The sequence below is a fragment of the Protopterus annectens genome, chromosome 13.part0, assembly GCF_019279795.1.
Source record: "Protopterus annectens isolate FY-2018-M chromosome 13.part0, PAN1.0, whole genome shotgun sequence".
In the NCBI taxonomy this organism is placed as follows: domain Eukaryota; kingdom Metazoa; phylum Chordata; order Ceratodontiformes; family Protopteridae; genus Protopterus; species Protopterus annectens.
This window is the reverse complement of record NC_056747.1, coordinates 27776991-27799078: the sequence shown is the minus strand read 5'-3', so window position 1 is coordinate 27799078 and position 22088 is coordinate 27776991.

Sequence of the window (22088 nt, the reverse complement as noted above, 5' to 3'; positions counted from 1 at the left end):
TTTTATATGCTTTGTCCAATGACAGAACTGTGTATAATGAAACCTGATAAGACTAGGGGGTGGTTATGGATCATCACCTGTATGCTTCTAAAATGCTCAAATAAATAATGGTGAATTATTCACTGATGTTTCTCATAATGAGATAAGTTTTGCATATCATGATATTGATTTAGTGCTGGAAGATATTTTTGTTGCATACGATTTACCACCTAAAACAAGGGAGTACTTTTGGGTTAAAAATGCTAAGATCCTGGCGATCTTTGGAATTTCCAAGATCCATAAGTCAATAACTGCCCCCACCTTAAAACCAATAGTGGTACCAGCAAGTTTGAAAGCAGAGCCCCTAGCAAAATTTGCAGATTTTAAGTTAAAATCTTTAAGACTGGACAAAAAATACCTTCTCAAATATTTTGACACTTTTTGGAAACATTAGCCAATACCACTTTTCTACCAAATTGCCTTTTTGTAACTGTAGACATTAAGGATTGATTTCTAGTGATTACGCATGGGCAAGGACTTGATTGGTTCTATGACACAATGGACATAGGTACCAATATGGACCATTCAGAGATGAATTTCATATTCCAATGTATAGAAATGGCCCTGTTTTACAACTTTGTTTTCTATGATGGTGAATGTTATAAGCGGCATAGGGATGTAGCTATGGGAGCAATGTCATCTCCCATGTTTGCTAATATGGTCCTATGGTTTTGGGGAACCACAATGGTCTTAAATTCACCATTTTCACACATGATGGAAATTTATTTGAGGTACCTTGTGATATTTTTATTTTGTGGAAAGGGTCTGTTGATGAGTTGGAAGCTTTATTAATTATTTAAACTGTTCAACTGATTTTTGGGGGTTTACACATGAGTGGAACAGCTCTTCTATTAATTTCTTGTACGTTAGTATTTTTAAGAATTTGGATCTTGGTAGATTTGAATTTAATATTTATAGAAGTCACTTTTTCTAATGCCTACTTACCTTTTGACAGCCAGCACCCACAGTGGCAAAAAGGAAATTTAGTTAAAGGGAGGTGATTAGGTTAAGTAGGTTCGTTTCTCATGATTGTACTTTTAAGGACGAATCTATCAAGTTATGTGATTTATTTAAAGAACATGGTTACCCACAACCTATGTTGGAAGATTTGAACAAGTGGGTTGGTGAAAATGAGAGGTACTAAATATATTCCCCTTTTGAGATGGACTATTCCTTTGGTAAATGGAAGTAAATTAAGTAGTACTGAGAATTTCTCTGAAGCATTTGTTATGGAATTGAATAAGGGCGCTGACTCATTGAAAAACATGATTAGCAATCATTGGAATACTGTTTTGGAAACTTTAGGTATGCATAATCATCTTGGATAGCAGTCAAGGATTGTTTACAAGAATAGTAAAAATCTTAAGGCTCCTTTTGAAAGAAATGAGACTTTAGGGAGGATGCCTATCAAAAATGCAGGCATGAATTGTTGTAGTGCGTGCAAGCAGTGCAGATTTATCCTAAAATTATCTAATTTTTTGTACCTGATTAGTCCATGTTAGTTTTTATAAAAGATAATTACAACTACAACACTAAGTGTGTCATTTGTGTTGCATTTTGCGCATCTTGTCTGGCTTTTTTATGTTAGAAAAACTATATAGCCATTAAGGGTGAGAATATGTCAGCATACCTATGCTATTAGCAAAGCTAATAAAGTTAATGCACTTTATAAGCTTTCTATAACTTGTAATGAATTTAGAAAATTTCCATTTACTATTCTTGAAAAGGTACCTAATTTTGTTAGAGGTGGTAACTGGGAGTTAGTGGTGGAACGTACAGTTTCACACTGGCAGTTATTGAATGCCAGTTCTCCACCAAGATTAAATGATTTTAACTCTGTTAAGCCTGTGTTAAAAATTAAAGCTGCTAGTTTATGAATATTTATATTTACAGATATGTTTTCTAATATTTTATCTAATGTTATGATTCTGAAGAATGAAGAGAATGAGAGGGAGAGAAGGTTGGCTGATGTAGGGATAGGGAGTCATGAAGTGCAGTGGATTAGCAAGGAGGAAGTAAGGATAGCTATGAAGAGGAAGAAGAATGGAAAGGCTGTTGGCCCAGATGACATACCTGTGGAAGCATGGAGGTGTTTAGGTGAAATGGCAGTGGAGTTTTTAACTAGATTGTTTAATGAAATCTTGGAAAGTGAGAGGATGCCTGAGGAATGGAGAAAAAGTGTTTTAGTACCGATTTTTAAGAATAAGGGCGATGTGCAGAGCTGTAGTAACTACAGAGGGATAAAACTGATCAGCCGCAGCATCAAGTTATGGGAAAGAGTAGTGGAAGCAAGGTTAAGAAGGGACATGATGATTAGTGATCAGCAGTATCGTTTCATGCCAGGAAAGAGCACTACAGATGCGATCTTTGCTCTGAGAGTGTTGATGGAGAAGTACAGAGAATGTCGGAAGGAGTTGCATTACCATCTGTAATCATTACATGTTCAAAAAATCTCTTCACACACATCTTAAGTCCCTATGGGAATGCTCTTGTTCCCACCCATCATAAAAATAAGGTACTCTTCATCTTCCATTCATTCATATGTTACTCAACTATGCCTACATAACCAATTACTCCCTACAAAATAACTACGCTATACAACAAAGCAATTCTTGGGCGGCACAGTGGTGCAGTGGTTAACATTGTCACCTCACAACAAGAGGTTCTCTGGTTCGATATATATATTTACAAGAATTAGAAGTAATGTCAAGACACTTCCTGGGTGGCGCAGTGGTGCAGCGGTTAACATTGTCACCTCACAGCAAGAGGTTCACCGGTTCGATTCTCGGCTGGGGTGCCTTCTGTGTGGAGTTTGCATGTTCTCCCTGTGTTCGCGTGGGTTTTCTACGAGTACTCCGGTTTCCTCCCACATTCCAAAGACATGCATCTGGAGCATTTCTCCCCGGGCCTCCACTGAAAACAGGCTCTGTGGAACCTAGTCGGACATTCCCGGTCAACAAATGTTAAATAAAATAAATAAAATAAAATTCTACCTCTTTAAGCCCTAACGCACCCCACATTTATTTTACTTTATTTCTATAAGATTGCATAGTTGAAATTACCTCAAATTTAATTCAATGACTGTATTCTCTTTTAAAATTGTATAAGTATCTTTAGTAATCTATTGTATGTACCTAGTATGTTTGTTTGCTTATAGAGCTTTCTCTATTGTATGTACCTAGTCTGTATGTCAGTTTTTTGGAGCTTTTCTCCCCAGGACTCCATTGAAAACGGGTTCTTTTTGGCCCAATGGACTATCCTGGTAAACCAACTGCAAATAAATAAATAAATAAATAAATTGTGTTTTTGTAGACTTAGAGAAAGCATATGACAGGGTGCCTAGAGAGGAGTTGTGGTATTGTATGAGGAAGTCAGGAGTGTCAGAAAAGTATGTAAGAGTGGTATAGGATATGTACGAGGGTAGTGTGACAGCGGTGAGTTCTGCGGTGGGAGTGACGGATGCGTTTACAGTGGAGGTGGGGTTACATCAAGGATCAGCTCTGAGCCCTTTCTTATTTGCAATGGTGATGGACAGGTTGACAGACAAGATCAGACAGGAGTCCCCGTGGACTATGATGTTTGCAGATGACATTGTGATCTGTAGTGTGTAGTGTGTTCTCTCCATTTGAACGCCTTGCATAACTGTCTCAGTTTGAGTTTCAACATGATGGGTAAAGAAAATGATTTTTGATCCAGGATAAGTCTGAGCTATTTTTAACTGGTAACCCAAACAAAAGAAGTCATGATCTCAATTTATACCTCACAACAGAGTTGTGATATTGAGAAAAAGAGAGTATTCAGGCAGTGACCAGACATAGTGGTAAATCAATAAAGACAAAATGAGTTAGTGTAGATAATGCAGGACCTGAATGCTCATATCAGTCAGGCAGAACAGGATATGAGGACTGTCTTGGTCCATATTGGTGGGGGAAACTGGAATAAAGAAAGAGAGGGCATTATAGATTTTTGTCTGGCAAGGGGCTTGACGGTGGCCAGCACATGGTTCAGCAAGGGAGATGGTCACAAGATCACACTCAATCATGGGCAACATGCAATTTAGGTGATCATCTTCTCAATAAGACAAGGACATTGGAATATAGTTACAGACTATCAAGTCATCCTCAGTGAAACTGTCAGTCCCTGGTATTAACCACTGATGACCATTACAGAGACTAGGTTGAAGACCTGGAAATTGAAGTGAAAACAAAGGCTATCAAGGAAAGTCTCAGGGCAATAGCACATCTGGAAGAAAGGTATATAGGATGAGTCAAAAAAGAATGGCAGCCTCTCAAAACAAGATGTGTGAAGACTGTACAAGGGGAACATGGACGAGACAGTTAAGAAAATAAGGAAAACTGATGGTGGAATGCAGAAGTCCAGGAACTTATCAAGTGAAAGATGGTCATCAAGAAGACGGAAATAGAAAAGACAGACTTGGCTAAGATGGAATGCTAATGGGCTAACAAAGCAGCTAAGAAAACAGTCACAGTGGCAAAGAGCAAGGTATGAGGCAAGCTGTACCAACATTTGTAAGGTGTCTCAGCAGATAGCACAAATAAACTCTGTCAGATGGCAAGGCAAATGCAGAGAGAGAAGGAAAACTGTCATCAGTCACTGTTCATAAGGGATACCAGCAAAAACTGCTTACCAGTCCAGAGGACATCAAAAGACAAAGGGAATGAGTACTTTCAGCAGCTTCTGAATGAAGAAAACCTCACAGAAGCCTATGATGAAAGAAGAGGAACCAACCCTGGAACAAATAAGAACAGTGCTAATGAAATGGAAGTCAGATAAAGTACCAAGTTCTGATATGATCTAGATGTTGGGTGGTTTAAGGAAGTAGTAGCTCCTGAGGGTACTCATCATGGTATGGAGAGAGAGAGGTGTATACCAGATGACTAAAGAATAATCATTCTAGTGCATGTGTGCAGGAATAAAGAGGATGTCCACACCTGTGGGCAGTGCAGAGGTATCAGGCTCCTTTCAGACTGCATGAAAGTGGTTGAGATGCTGCTGGATAAATATCTGTGCGGAGTAGTAGAAAAATAATGGAGATGAGCAATTTGCATTCAGATCCAGATGCAGGAGAACTGAGCTGGTGTCTTTAGTGAAACAGTGAAAAAGAAGTTGTAGATGAGGAAAGAGCCCGACTGAGCATTCCCAAACTTGAAGAAAGCATATAACAGTGTCCTAAGAAAGCTGATTTGGTCAGTTCTGCAATGGTTTAAAGTCCCCAAAACATCCGCTGACACAACTGTGAAGAGTGTTTGGACTCACAGAGGGTTTCCCGGTGGGAGTAGCTGTTCATCAGGATTCAACTCCAAGCCCAGTGCCAAACATAATGGTGATAGACTACATTAGTAAACAAATCAAAGAGGATAGATCACCACAGCTCTTGCATGCAGACAATGTGGCACAAGAAACGGACTATCAACAGGAACATCAGCAAATGATAAGAGACTGGCATCTAAAATTGAAGGCACTTGGGATGAAACTGAGTACAGGCAGGACAGGTCATGGCAGAAAATGTAGAAAATCAGACACAAAAAGGAGAATAGTGGAAAAGGTTACTAACGTTGGGGACCTTGGGGGGGGGGTACTGAGGAGAAAGAAGTCTGAATGAGGAGGTGAAAACTAGAACTGGAGCTGCTACAGCTAACTGGCACAATGTGTTAGAGAGAGTGTATAGTGGAGGAGGGCTAAAGAAACTGAGAACTAAGGTGCAACCATTTGCTTTTGTAAGACACAGAAACCTTGGCAGTCAAGGCAGATCAGTTGATGAAGCTGCAGGTGACAGACAGAGTTCTTCAGATTGATAGTAAGATGCAGTCTTTGGGACAAACTAAGAAATGTGGACATCAGAGCAGAAACCAAAGTAACTCCAATTGCAGAAAAGGTCAAGGAGAACAGATTGGGTTGGTCTGGTGACATATGCTGGAAAGTAGATGTGGATTTGGTGAAGAAGATTTTGGAAAAACAGTAAGAGGACATGAAGATGTCCAAGCAAAAATGGATGGATTGTGTAACATAATACCTTTGACACTAAGGCACAATGTCTTATGAAGATAGGAAACTGCCATAGAATCATGGTAGATGGCAACAGCTGATGAGTCTCCCAAACCCCATGTAGAAAAGTAGAAAAAAAGGGTGTTGCTGATAACCCGGAGAAGAAGGATCTCCCCTTGGTCGCATGATGGTTATAAATGAGACACTTTTAAGCCTTTTAAATGTGCCAGTTGCCACAACAGTATTTTAGTTTGTGATTACTGTGATTTTTTTTAAAGAAGTAAGCCAGTTCATTATTAGCTTGAAATAGACTTGCATGAATAATAATAAGGCTTATCGTAGCCTTTGTAATGACTGTATTATCTGCATAAAGTGGCGTGGTGGTCTGAGGTTGAACCAATGTCTAATCACTGATGAAAAGAGAAAGCAGGACAGGACACAGCACAGATCTAGTTTAGCTGCCTTTTTCAGACATTTGTGTTTCAATTTGGATGCCTGGTGAAATTATCCTGAAAAATCATTTACCAAGACAGTACTTGAATCATTGCAATACTTTTGAGGAGTAACCACTGCTAACCGATTTTATTAGTAGCAATTTATGGTTTAGTGCTTCAAAGGCCATTTTAGGTCAAATAATGCAGCTTGTTACTATACTGTAATCCGTATTATTGTAAATCTGGTTTGTAAGGGACTAGAGGGCTATGTGTATATTTTAGACAGGTAAAAATATGTTGCATATCTTTTACAATGTGCTACTGCATTCTATATTCTAACATCTGATCACAAATAGGGCAGTAAAGGTTATCAATATGACTGTAATCATTGACTATAAGGCAAAGGTCATCAATATGACTATAATTTATTTATTTATTTTATTTTACATTTGTTAACCTGGCTAGTCCAGCTGGATTGTATGTCCATTTTCAGTGGAGATCCGGGGAGATGAGTTTATAATCATAATAATCATTGACTATAGGGCAATAAAGGTTATCAATATGACTGTAATCATTTACTGTACGGCAAAGGTCATCAATATGACTGTAATCATTGACTATCGGGCAATAAAGGTTATCAATATGACTGTAATTGACTATAGGGCAATAAAAGTTATCAATATGACTGCAATCATTGACTATAGGGCAATAAAGGTTATCAATATGACTGTAATCATTGACTATAGGGCAAAGGTCATCAATATGACTGTAATTGACTATAGGACAATAAAGGTTATCACTATGACTGTAATCATTGTCTATAGGGCAATAAAGGTCATCAATATGGCTGTAACCATTGCTATATGGCAAAATAAAGGTCATCAATGTGACTGTAATTGACTATAGGGAAAAGTTCATCAATATGACTGTAATCATTGTCTATAGGGCAATAAAGGTCATCAATATGACTGAAATCATTGATTATAGGGCAATAAAGGTCATCAGTATGAGTATAATCATTAACTATAGGGCAAAGTTCATCAATATGACTAATCATTGACTATAGGGCAAAGGTCATCAATATGACTGTAATCATTGACTATAGGGCAATAAAGGTCATCAATATGACTGAAATCATTGCTTTAGGGCAATAAAGGTCATCAATGTGACTGTAATAATTGACTATAGGGCAAAGGTCATCAATATGACTGTAATCATTGACTATAGGGCAATAAAGGTCATCAATATGAGTGTAATCATTGACTATAGGGCAAAGTCCATCAATATAACTGTAATCATTGACTATAGGGCAAAGGTCATCAATATGACTGTAATCATCGACTATAGGGCAATAAAGGTCATCAATATGAATGTAATCATTGACTATAGGGCAAAGTTCATCAGTACGACTGTAATCATTGCTATAGGGCAATAAAGGTTGTCAATATGACTGTAATCATTGACTATAGGGCAATAAAGGTTATCAATATGACTGTAATCATTGACTATAGGGCAATAAAGGTTATCAGTATGACTGTAATCATTACTGATAACCTTTATTGCCCTATAGTCAATATGACTGTAATCAATGGGTGGCCACGGTGGTGCAGCAGTTAGAGCTGCCACCTCACAGCAAGAGGTTCTCCAGTTCTAACCTTGGCTGGGGTGCCTTCTGTGCGGTGTCTGCATGTCCTCCCTGTGGTCGCGTGGGTTTCCTCCCACATCCCAGAGACATGCTGTAGGTGGATTGGACACTCTAAATTGGCCCTAGGTGTGACTGTGTGCGTGTGTGTGCCTTCTGTGGAAGGTTGGGCGATGGGCTGGTAACTCAACACTGTAAAACTCCACTGCCAGTCATGAGCAGACAGATGATCCACTGTGGCAACCCCTAACTGGAAAAAAGCTGAAAGAAGAAGAAGTATGACTGTAATCATTGACTATAGGTGGCGAAGGGACTTTAGCAAGTTTTTGTTTGAAGCTGTATGGTGTTGACTTAGAAGTGAACATAATTTACTACACAAATTTTACAGTGAAATCAAATCTATGTTAAATATTTCCAGATGTTATTTCACTACATTAGTTTGTACTGCAAGCTGATTACTTGCAAATCATCATCATGTGTTAACACTGTAAGTGAATAATTTCTTGCCACATCTTGAAGGGGGGGGTATGTGGACATTTTTACCCCCACTTGACATTTTGCTACTCCATCTACATTCATCTCAACTGTCGAGGTTTTTATTCCATATTTTTGGTCTGGTCCTCATAACATTTGTAGTTTTGTAACAAATCATTGAGGACCAGAGTCACTAAATATTGACACACATTCGAGTTTCAGACTTCATACCCTTTAGAGATTGCATGCTAACACAAATTCTGTTATTCCAGCAACTTTTTAAGTTGATAAGAGCAAAATGTGAAATCTGTCCCTATTTTTGTGCATTTGTCCAGTCACTTTAAGTTTTGTCCAGATTTCTTGTGCTTAGAGGTTTGCCCATCATGTTTCATAAAGGTGAAGAATAGAAAACCACACAGTAATATTATTCCATCTTTTTATTACAATACCCTAAATTTATTTTATTTTTAAACACCTTTATTAAATTATTGTTTGAGACATCGCTTTGCAATATTCAGTGCTTCAAATAGAGTCAGTTTACATTTTGATTTCCGTATTCCAAAGAAAGGGATTGGGGAGGTCTCAGTGAAAGAACTGCTCTGGTAGAGTTTTTAATTGAGTCGAGACTAGAAGATGTATGCAACAAAGTCTAAAAGATTTAGCAGTTCTCTTTGGAAGTGTTTTGGTAGGTATTTTTATACCCCAAGTAGAGTTCAAACAGTTTTCCTCAGGTAGATAGCAAATGTCGGAGGTGTGATGGCAAAGAAACAGGTAACTGGAAACATGTATTTTGGGAGTGTAATGAGTTGGCGATTTTAAAAATTTCCTGCAGAGTACGCTGTCTGAAATGTTAGGAGAGCAGATGGCTGTAACTAAGGAAATTATTCTCTCTGTGCTCAGGCACAGGATCTGAATTGCCTAAACATAGTAATACATTGTTAAGTTTATTTCCATGGGCTGCCAAAAAAACAATTACTAGAAAATATCGTACACTTATTTTTATTTTCAGAGAGTAACCCCGTTAAAGTTATCAGATAACAAGAGAATAACCCTGTTAAAGTTATCAGATAACAAGAGAATAACCCTGTTAAAGTTATCAGATAACAAGAGAATAACCCTGTTAAAGTTATCAGATAACAAGAGAATAACCCTGTTAAAGTTATCAGATAACAAGAGAATAACCCTGTTAAAGTTATCAGATAACAAGAGAATAACCCTGTTAAAGTTAACAGATAACAAGAGAATAACCCTCAAGAATACTGGAACAGTGCACAACAAATAAGCAAAAGCAGTCCCACAAACTGTTCCGAGGAAAGTGTTCTCTCAAAGCACCAGCACCAAGAACATCCGATAAAAAATATATTTATTCCACACAATAAAATACTGTAGTTGAGCGCTTTCATCAAATAATGACTTCTTCAGAACAACCAAATAACCAAATCAATCTCATATAAATACATTCCTTTGCATCACCTGATGTACCAATTACTTAAAATAGTTAGTGGATTTAAAGTGCTAGTGCCTAAAGTAGTTCATTCTAATAATTACAACAATACATAATACAGGTTAAAAATCATATCCAAGAAATAAACTGTTGTACAGCTCATACCCAATATAAGACTAATGTCTAACTATTCTATAAATCGTACATACTTTGAATAAAACATATTAAATCTTGATGTATACTATGTAAATCCATGTAAAATATCTACCAACAGGTACTAAAAAAGAATTTTTTTTAAAAAACAAGTATCATTTACACATAGCCTCCAATAAAGGCTTAATAGATATTTGTTCATTTATTCCAGGATGTACGGATGCATTTAGTCTAATTTGCCACCAGATTTCTTTTTCTCTCACTTTTAATTTTATATCCCCACCCCTAATGTTCCTTTTGGCTACCTCTAATATTCCAAACTTGAACCCTGAACAGGTTACGCTGTCCATCAAATGCTTTGATAGTGCATTGTTGGTATCTTTTTTCATTACCCTATACATGTGATCGTAAATCCTGTTCCTCAAACAACGGGTAGTCATCCCTACATAGAAACAAGGGCAGTCATTACAGGTGGCTAAGTATACTAGATTGGTAGTTCTACAATTCCCTCTCTGATATTGTATGCTGGTATTATTATAGTTGGACAGCACTACTTCCTTATTTGATACAATATATCTGCATTGATTACAGGTGCCACACCTGGTGGTACCTGTTTTGACCTCTAAATCATTGTATTTTGCAACTTTCTTATCCAACAACCCCTTCATGTTGTTGCCCCGTCTATGTACAAAATGGGGCTTTACTCCCAAAATATTGTACAATTTGTCATCCACTCTTAGTACATTCCAATTATGGTGAATAATATTCTTGACTCCTCCACTGAAGTTGTTGTGTTGCAACACACATGCCATACCATAATTACCAGCTAATACTTCTTGGTCACTACTAACTCCGTCGTCTTTGGTGTGGTTGCCTAGACCTACCCCAATCAACGGTTTGTATTTAGTACCCCACTGTTTAAGGACATATCCAGTTATGTCAACTATCATATCCATCGGGTACCCCCTTTCCTTAAAGAACCAGGCTATTTTGGCTAGTTCTTCCTCAACATCTTCCCTTTCAGACGTCATCCTGGCTACCCGAATGCATTGACCCTTAATAATATTCCTTTTTTGCACCCAGGGATGATTACTCATATAATGTAAGTAGGAATTGCTGAAAGTTTCCTTCCGGAAAATGTTAGACTTAAATTTGCCTTCCTTTAGACTTACTTGTACATCTAAATAGGATATTGTCTCGTGATGTCTAGCCATAGTAAACTTCAAGTGGTCGCTACATGAATTTAGATATAAATGAAACTTATTCAGTTGGTCAAGGTCCCCCTTCCATAATATAAAAATGTCGTCCAGGTACCGGAAATACCCAGCAAGATATAGTTTCCAATGGGTATTAAGGATGTATTCCTTTTCCCAGTCGAATACTACCAGGTTGGCATAAATGGGGGCGCATGCCGCCCCCATGGCCACCCCTTTGACCTGAACATGATGTTCACCTTCATACCAAATATAATTATGTGCCAATACCAATTCCATAAATCCCATTATAAGTAAAGTCTTTTCCCATGGGATTATGTTGGACCACATAATACTCTCTTGTAATCTCTGCAAACCATCTTCCCTAGGGATGTTGGAAAACAAGTCCACCACATCAAATGTCACTAGCCAGTTCACCCCATCAGCTAATTCCGGTACCAACCTCCCTAGAAAGTCCCAAGAATCGATGACCAAATGTGGGATCTTCTTAACAATGGGTTTCAACCACTGGTCAATGACCTTGCCAAAAGGGAAAGTTTTAGACTGGCTCCCAGAGATAATTGGTCTGAATGGGGGGTCCCTAAGATCTTTATGGACTTTGGGAATACCTACGATTGTGCTTATAATGGGATTTTTCACCTTAAGGAAACTATATAGGTTATTGTCAATCCTGCCATCCATCAATAAATCTTCCAAGTGCAGGTCAATTTTGCGATAACCAATGTTGACTTCATTCACTGAGGATACTCTGTACTTTCCGGACTGCAATAATATCTCATTAATCTTGTTCCTATATTGCTGGGTGGGGTACAAAACCACCCCTCCCCCCTTGTCCGGTTTCATAATTCGAATATCTTTATTATGCTGTAGTTCCCTCAGCACTTCTAATTCTTCTTTGGTCAAGTTGTATCTACCTTTATGTTTCAGCATACTATACTTGTACAGATCCTCAGTAATCAATTTCTCCAAGGTTGCCAATAAGGGGTTTAAGGGTGGAGTATAAGTGCTCCTAGTCCGAAATTCATTGTCATCCTTTCTCTCTACTCCATCATACATAACTTTAAGATTAAGTTTCCTAATATATTTCTTAACATCTATTATATTGTCAACTACATTAAATTTTACACTGGGAATGAATTTCATTCCCTTAGAGAAAAGGGTAAAATGCTCTTTCTTAAGATTCATGTCTGTAAAGTTGAAAATAAAAAAATTCTCATATGAATAAGTCACATCATCCACCTTCACAATCTGTTTGAAATTTCTATACCTAGACCCAACTGTTACTTGGTTACCCTTCCCCTTAGGGGAGATTCCCCTCTGTGTCTGAACTGTTTCAAGAAAATATTCGTCCCAGCTCTCCTCTCCATCTAAAAAAGTGTTCCCATAATTATTGAAATTGCTGTCTTGACGATTGGGTAATCGATGGTGAAATCTACCCCCATCCCTGGGTTGGTGGCCTTCCTGGGTTTTATAATTGTTATGGGCGTATTTCCCCCTACCATAAGTCCTCTCCTGTGGTCTGTTATTAAAACCACCGTAGGGTTTATGTGTCTTGATGGTTGTGTCCTTTTCCCATCTGTAAACCTCTCCTTTTTTATATTGTTCTAAATCTCTATTAAGTTTCCTGCACTTTCTCTCAAACTGTTTAGTTGTAACACCTGATACCCAGTTGAATTGTGCATCATACAACGTTTCATATTCATCAAATAAGACATCTTGTGTTATACTATTATTGAGATCATCCATATCAGACAGTAACTTACAAATGCTGTTGTCATTGCATCCAATAATAAACTTCATAAAACTAAAACCAAACCCATCAAACATCTTATTACATTCCCTTTTATTGTTTTCATTCATATCTATCCCCATGGGAATTTTGAAAAAACGCAGCCCCATAGGGACCACGCCACTGTCCAGACATTTTTTTAGGTAATTGTTATCCAACTGCAAAGTCTTTAACATTTTAAGCTTTTTACCAAAGTTAACAATTGAGTCTTTAAGGGAGCTTTGCACATTCCTGGAATTGTCTTTATAAAAGTTTTTTCCTTCAGTAGCCTTATGTCTATCATTAAAGTCATATTGTACTTCCAAAAAGTTATTGAAATCAGCCCGCCCTTTACCTCTATGTGTTCGTTGAGACGTGGGCTTGTTATCAATGGCAGTACCTTTATCTAGAGCAGTGAAGGCGTATGTCCTCTTAGGGACTGTACGTTTGGGCCGCGCCCCTGTTTTGTTGTAAGAGAATAACCCTGTTAAAGTTATCAGATAACATGTGTTTGTATTATTCCCAACCTACTTTTCTGCTGGAAAGATGCAAACAAGAGTTGCTGACGCTGAATCCAATGCCTGCACAAACAGCTGGTACTTGCGTTCATTCCCACTATACGCTCAAGCTGCTGTTTGATATGAATGACTTTAGCATGAGGTTTCAAACTGTAAAAATATTTTAATACGCTACAGATGCCTGCTTAGTTAATAGCATAAGCCTAAACAAGACTGCAGCATTCTTAAACGACATCTGGATAAAGTTAATATGCACTGGGTTTATATTTTCAAAGCTTATCTGACTGAAGTGGTGGCACTATTGTGCACAGAGCTATAATTCTGATTCTGTCACAAGACAGGACAGGATGCCAATATTAGTTTGCATTCACAGAATGAGATGTACCAATAATATGACATATTTACTGCATTAATGAAGTACATATCATGACATAATGCTTATTACTGTCACAAAACATGAACAATAGCCTTAGAAGCATACTCCAGATTGAATGACAGTTTAAATGTTGACAAATTATAGAAAAATCAAACTGCAGGAAAATGATTTTAAGGACAAATTACTGTAGGGTTGCCTCTATGATATCCTTTACTGTTTTGAGTGTGGTTAATCAGTGAATCCTCACACCACCATAATTAAAATTAAGTAGTTGTGTTCAAACAAATACATGATAGAAATACAGGAGAGCTGAAGCCAGATATCAACATATGATATGCTGTTGTGTAAGACAGCAGTATATACATGGAAAGGGGTCATGCTCATAATCAGAATACACCTTCCAGCTACTGCAGACTTTATTTTAGGTATTGAGAATAGCTGATGAGGGAAAGGAATGGAGTAATACAAATGTAGACTTCCTATGTTGAATCTGTTCTTCTTGCAGAGATATTTATGAAGTGGATGCCTTTGTTGTTCTAGAAAAATATAGTTGCATTATATCTGATCAAATTTAAAACTGTTTTAATCATATAGATCATAAGCAATTTGTTGACTGCGGTGGTGGTGCTGTGGTAGCATTGTCGCCTCACAGTAAGACGTTGTCCTGTTCGATTCTCAGTTAGAGCGTCTTCTGTGTGGAGACATGCGTGAATGGGTGTACCTTCGTTGAAGGTTGTGCATCAGGGCCGGCAACTCGGCATGTAAAAATCTACTGCCAATCATTAGCGGACTGGAGTTCCGCTGTGGTGACCCCTAACCGGGAAAAGCCGAAAGACACATCATAAGCAATTTGTTGAATACAATAGTGCAGGTCCAATGGTAAAGGAGGTGTAAAAAGATAGCTGAGGGTAGTATCTAGGTTAAAATGATTATACTTAAGATGAGAAAAGGAAAAGTGCCTAACAAAACCTTTCTCTAAGTTGCTGACTTTTCTTATCTTGTTTTGTAATAAGTTTTGTCTTTGTTCAGTGTTATGTCAGACACTAAGTATCGAGACGCATATATTTGAATGTTGATTAAAAGTGGTTTGTTGCTGATAGTCTTAATTAAAAATTTTAAATATTCTAAAAGAAATATTTGAAATAAGACAGCGATTTTATGAAGGCAAATATAATTGTGCAATATTAATTAGTACAAGAATTCTGAAGAATATACCTGTATGCAAATTCATTACACATATCCAATTGCATTCACAATATGGCTGATTATTTTAAAGAAATTTCTAGTACAACACTGCAGTGATGCCTGATTCATGATTATAAGTACAGCAACTAAATGTCATATGAAGTCATTTCCCCTAAAGCTCCGTTTAGTCTCAGCATTACATGTGATAGCACTATTTTCCTAGTTCACTTACCCATCATGGCGTATTTTTAGATGCCATATAAAGGCAATCACTCAGTATCTTTCCATAAGTGGTGTTTGTAGGCACGTGGTTATCTTACCCATTTCACATGCTGAGATCTTAATGGACAGCCCTACTGTTAGTGTTAAAAATGGCTAACACTGTACAACATAATTCCTAGATGACAACAGAATTTTATTAGCACTAGTCTAGCTGAAGCCATTAATCAAGTTTATACAAGGAAAGCGAGACATACCTTCAGTATCTAGGGAATCACTACAATCAGTTGTTATAGCATTTTGCCTCGCAGGATTGTGTTATGAGTGCAAATGGAATTCTACAAATATATTTGTTGGTCATTATGGAGGAATAGATGACAGAAGTAGATTTCATTATACCTAGAAACGTTGACTGCAAGCTTTATAGGCTTTCTTGTCAGATGGAGAGAAACATTCTGAGTTTTGTAGGAGAGAAGAGGCCAGCTGACATCCCAGCTGAGCCTTTTCTTTTACTATTCTTTCAGAGGCGTAACATTCTTTGCTTTACCAACAATTTTTCACAAACATGTCATTAAATATATTAATTTTGTTCCCATCAAATGGCATTCAGCTCTTTCTTTAATTTGTTTTACAATGCGTGCTTGGTGATGATAATGAACTAAGAAGCAAGAATATGGAGTGTACAGCATTTGTGCTAATTCAGTAAGGGATTTATTTAGTTTACATTTGTTGACCGGGATAGTCCGAGTGGATATATGTCCATTTTGAGCGGAGGCCCACAATACTAATTCACAAATGAAGGGTAAATATTATCAGGTTCTCCATTTCACTTGTGATTCAAAACTGCCAAGATATTCTTTTTTTCTTGTACCAGCCTATTGAATGCAGTATTCAGCAGTAGGACATATAACACAGTAACACCCTGACATGTCACATGCTCTGTACCCTGTGTCATAGTGCAGTATAACCCACGAGAATACCCACCAGCATTTGCAGGGAACTACCTCAGGAAACAGAAGGCATGAGTGAGTTAAGCTGGCAGGAAACATTTAAGAGAATAAAGGAGTTGTGTGGTGTGAGACAGACGTTGGAGAGAAAAACAAGCAGATAATAAAAGAGAAATGGAAATATGATACAAGATTAGCAGTAAATATTAACTGGAATACATAGATTGTAGGCCTTATTTTAACAATGTACCTATTTTTATGTTTATACTGCACATTGCATTAACAAAATTGAATAGATGTTATAGAGCTCATATGGAGGGAAGACAAGGTGATAAGGTGCTTGTATAGCCAAGTGAAGGCAGCAGTTTGGAGCCTGACATATAGAATTATTTCTTTGAGAGGTTGGTGGGGTTCTGCAGTATACAGTCAGGTACATCAGTAAAGGACAGATTACTGGGGCTATCCAAGGAAGCCTGAGACAAATGGGATTCAGCAGGAGGAGGTAAGGACCAGCTGCTGAGGGTCAGCAACGACAAGTCAGTAAACACAGCTATCTAAAAGCCATAGTGAATGACCTGTACTCTAGGGCAGCACACTACCTCAGTGAGCAAATTTAAATAAATAAAACAAAATGATCCAGACAGTGCAGGTTTGCTGTCACTTTCACTCTCACTGAGCTTGTCAGCTAATGATAATCTGAGAACGCTGACCATACGCACAACACACCGCCTTTCCATGCAGGCAGGTGACATGATGTTGCCACCAACCAAGAAGCTGAGTCAATATCAACAACCTTCATAAGAGACTAGTAATCATAGGGATAACTCCTTTCTATGTTACCTATTACCTGTCCTGCATACTTGACTTATGTTGACATGCCTTCCACCTTGGTGACATATCATTCTACTATGCCTCCTGTTTGTACAGTAGGGTTGTATGACTTTCTGTGGTTCATATTTCCATGTACAATAATTGTATGCCATGCGAATGTTCCAGAACACCTTTCTGTATTGAGCTGTGATAAACCAAATGTATCTTTCAGCATTTTGATTTCACTGACCTATTTATCAGCAAATTGTCAGGTGTCTAGATGCCCTTAATCCATCCAGTACTATTCTATATGCTCTTTGAAGTCAAGCAGATTATACATTTAGAGGCAGTCCTGTTAGTGTATATTAAAGTTTCCTGATTCATTTCAGTTGAATTGTTCACTTTAGAAAGAAACAAGCAATGCTTACTAGAAATAGGCACATGGCAAGTTATATTACTGTCATTAGTGCTGTAATATAGATCATACCCATGCCATAATGCCATCAGTGCTATAATATAGATCATACCCATGCCGTAATGCCATCAGTGCTATAATAAGACCATCTCCATGCTGTAGTGCCATCAGTGCTTTAATACAGCCCATTCTAGTGCCATGGTGCTATCAGTGTTCCAATACAGACCATCTCCGTGCCATCAGTGCTCCATTACAGACCATCACCATGCCATAGTGCCTTCAGTGCTCCAAAACAAACCACCCCCCTGTGAGCAAACTGGACAAAACCCACAAAGCAGAGAAAGAATATCCACACTCCACAGAAAATGTACCCCCCAAGTGGGAATATAACCAAAGTAGTGCTGTGAAGGAGGAATACCACATCACGGGCCATTGTGCCATCAGTCCTCTAATACAGACCATCACTGTGCCATAGTGCTATCAGTGCTGTAATACAGACCATCCCCATGCCACAGTGCCATTAGTGCTCTAATCTAGACCATCCCCATGCCATAGCACCATCAGTGCTCTAATCCAGCCCATCCCCATGTTATAGTGCCATGAGTGCTCTAATCCCAACCATCCCCATGACATAGTGCCATGAGTGCTCTAATCAGAACCATCCCCATGCCATAGTGCCATCAGTGCTCTAATACAGACCATCACCATGCCATAGTGCCATGAGTGCTCTAATACAGACTTTCCCTGTGTGATCCCTGCTCTAATACAGACCAAGACTGTGCCATAGTGCCATCTCTGCTCTAATACAGACCATCTCCATGCCATAATGCCATCTGTGCTCTAATACAGACCATCCCCATGACACAGTGTCATCAGTGCTCTAATGAGACCATCCCCATCCTGTAGTGCCATCAATGCTCAAATACAGAATATCTCCATGCCATAGTGTCATCAGTGCTCTAATGCAGAACATCACTGTGAAATCATGCCATCAGTTCTCTAATACAGACCATTCCTGTGCCACAATGCCGTCAGTGCTCTAATACAGACCATCCCCATGCCATAGTGCCATCAGTGCTCTGATCTGGACCATTCCAGTGCAATGGTGTCATCAGTGCTCTAATACAGACCATCTCTGTGCCATCAGTGCTCCAAAATAGACTATTCCTGTGCCATCAGTGCTCCAGTAACGGCCATCCCCATGCCATAGTGCCTTCAGTGCTCGAAAACAGACCATTCCTGTGCCATAGTGCCATCAATGCTCTAATACAGACCATAGTGCCATCAGTGCTGTAATCCAGCCCATCCCCATGTCATAGTGCCATCAGTGCTCTAATCCAGACCATCCCCATGCCATAACACCATCAGTGCTCTAATCCAGCCCATCCCCATGTTATAGTGCCATGAGTGCTCTAATCCCAACCATCCCCATGACATAGTGCCATGAGTGCTCTAATCAGAACCATCCCCATGCCATAGTGCCATCAGTGCTCTAATACATACCATCTCCATGCCACAGTGCCATTAGTACTCTAATCTAGACCATCCCCATGCCATAGTGTCATCAGTGCTGTAATACAGACCATCCTCATGCCATAGTGCCATCAGTGCTCTAATCCAGACCATTCCCATGCCATAGTGCCATGAGTGCTCTAATCCCAACCATCCCCATGCCATAATGCCATGAGTGCTCTAATCAGGACCATCCCCATGCCATAGTGCCATCAGTGCTCTAATACAGACCATTCCCATGCCATAGTGCCATCAGTGTTCTAATACAGGCCATACCCATGCCATAGTGCCACGAGTGCTTTAATACAGACCACCCCCATACCGTAGTGCCATGAGTGCTTTAATACAGACCATCACTGTGAAATCATGCCATCAGTTCTCTAATGCAGACCATCCCTGTGCCATAGTGCCATCATTGCTCTAATACAGACCATCCCTGGCCATAATGTTTCAGTGCTCTAATATGCTCCATCCCTATGCCATATTGCCATCAGTGCTCTAATACAGACCATCCCTGTGCCATCAGTGCTCTAATACAGACCATGCCTGTGCCATAGTGCCATCTGCACTGTAATACAGACCATCCCCATGCCATAGTGCCTTCAGTGCTCCAAAACAGACCATCCCTGTGCCATAGTGCTATAAAGACCATCTCCATGCCATAGTGTCATCAGTGCTGTAATATAGACCATCCCCATGGCATAGTGCCATGAGTGCAAGCCATAGTGCCATGAGTGCTCTAATCAGGACCAGTCTGATGTCATAGTGCCATGAGTGCTCTAATCCAGACCATCCCCATGCCATAGTGCCATGAGTGCTCTAATACAGACCATCCCCATGGCATAGTGCCATGAGTGCTCTAATCACCATCCCCATGCCATAGTGCCATCAGTGCTCTAACCCCAATCATTCCCATGCCATAGTGCCGTGAATGCTCTAATCCAGACCAAATCCATGGTATAGTGCCATCAGTGCTCTAATATAGACCATCCCTGTGCCATCAATGCTCCAATACACACCATGCCTGTGCCATAGTGCCATCTGCACTCTAATACAGACCATCCCCATCATGTAGTGCCATCAGTGCTCTAATACAGACTATCCCCATGCAGTAGTGCCATCAGTGCTCTAATAATACAGACCATCACTGTGAAATCATGCCATCCGTTCTCTAATACAGACCATCCCCATGACATAGTGCCATCAGTCTTTAATACAGACCATCCCAGTGCCATGATTCCATCAGTGCTCTAATACAGACCATCCCGTGCCATCAGTGCTCTAATACTGACCATCCCTGTACCATAGTGCCATCAGTGCTCCAAAACAGACCATGCCCATGCCATAGTGCCATCTGTGCTCTAATACAGACCACCCCCTACCATACTGCCATCAGTGCTCTAATACAGACCATCCCCGGCCATAATGCCATTACTGCTCTAGTACGAAGCATTCCTATGACATAGAGCTATCACTGCTCTAATACGGACTATCCCTGTGCCATTGCGTCATCATTGCTGTAATGCAGAACATCATAGTTTTTAATGTATGAACTCAAATTAACAAGACAAAGGGAAAACTGCTTGGAAATTGGAAAGCTAGAGTAATGACTGGTTAATGGCTGTGTAATAACAACCTATCATGATGATAAACATTGAAGACAGTACCCAACCTTCTATTTAATTTAAGTTCATTTGAAAAGGAAAGGAAAGCTGCATCACTTTATGTGATGTCAGTATCATTACAACTGTGACATTACATGGAAATAACCTCGCGGTATAAAGGAATAAGTACAAAGAAAATGGATACCCTGTGCCTTCTCCATCCTGCCTCTAACACAGCAAGGTCACCAAAACGCGTGTATCCTCAGTGACAGCGCAAAGATCAGTAATATTGTTATTAAAAAATGCATGTCGTATCACTAAAGATACAACATAGCATTCTACAAACAAAATAGTACTGTTGAAATAATTACACAAGTAGCCTATAAATATAGAAAAACGCAGAATTAAACCAGTGAACTGTAGGATGGAACAGTCTAGCATCAGCTTAGTCTGACATCTAAAACAATGCAAACACAAACACACCATGTGAAATGTTTCTGTGCCAGAATACATGTATGATTACAGGTTTACATACCTGCTTGCCTGAAGCTAAGAAATTGCTGCATATCCCAGTGGTCCCATATATTAAGCTGCAAAGATCGTTAACTCAGCATTACCATATTGGTTAGACTTTTAAGTATGAATTTGCTCTGTTGGCAGTTGTAAGGTAGTGTGTAGTACCTTTCATGACTGCTAGATGACATGTCATTGTCATACTGGGGTACATATCTGTCAGGAATCTAATGGTTGTGATGAAAAAAAGTGTTGTCCATGTCATTGTTATGGTGCATTAACATTTTGAGAGGAGTGGTGTGAGGCATGTCGAGGCTTCTAAATACCACATTGTTAAAAGCTACAGCCTATTAGTATCTGGTCCATATGAGCATAGACTGCAGCCATTGGGGGTAGCAATTTTCATGCTTTCTGAGTTTTGACACCTGCACTAAAAGGAGATGTTCAACATGTTTTGAGTAAAGGAAGATAAACTGTTTGCACTTTATTTCTTAGTATTATAAGGAGCAAAATATGAAGTTAGATTCCCATATTCTTAATATAAAATGTCCCTACTTCCAGCAAAACTTGCCACCACTAAGACACAGAGATACATGGATATTGGTCACAATCGGTCAGCGCTGTTCTTCCCTTTTACTTTTACTTTCCTACTTTATAGTAAAGGGCAGTTGTGAGTGACTTTCTTGTGATACCCATAGCTGCATAAGTATCACCACTGAGACCACCAGCTGATTGTTTTAATTCATCAAGTGCTGACAAGTAGGGCTGACCGACTACACTCACCGGTATATAGCCCGGCTACTTCAAGGTCAGTA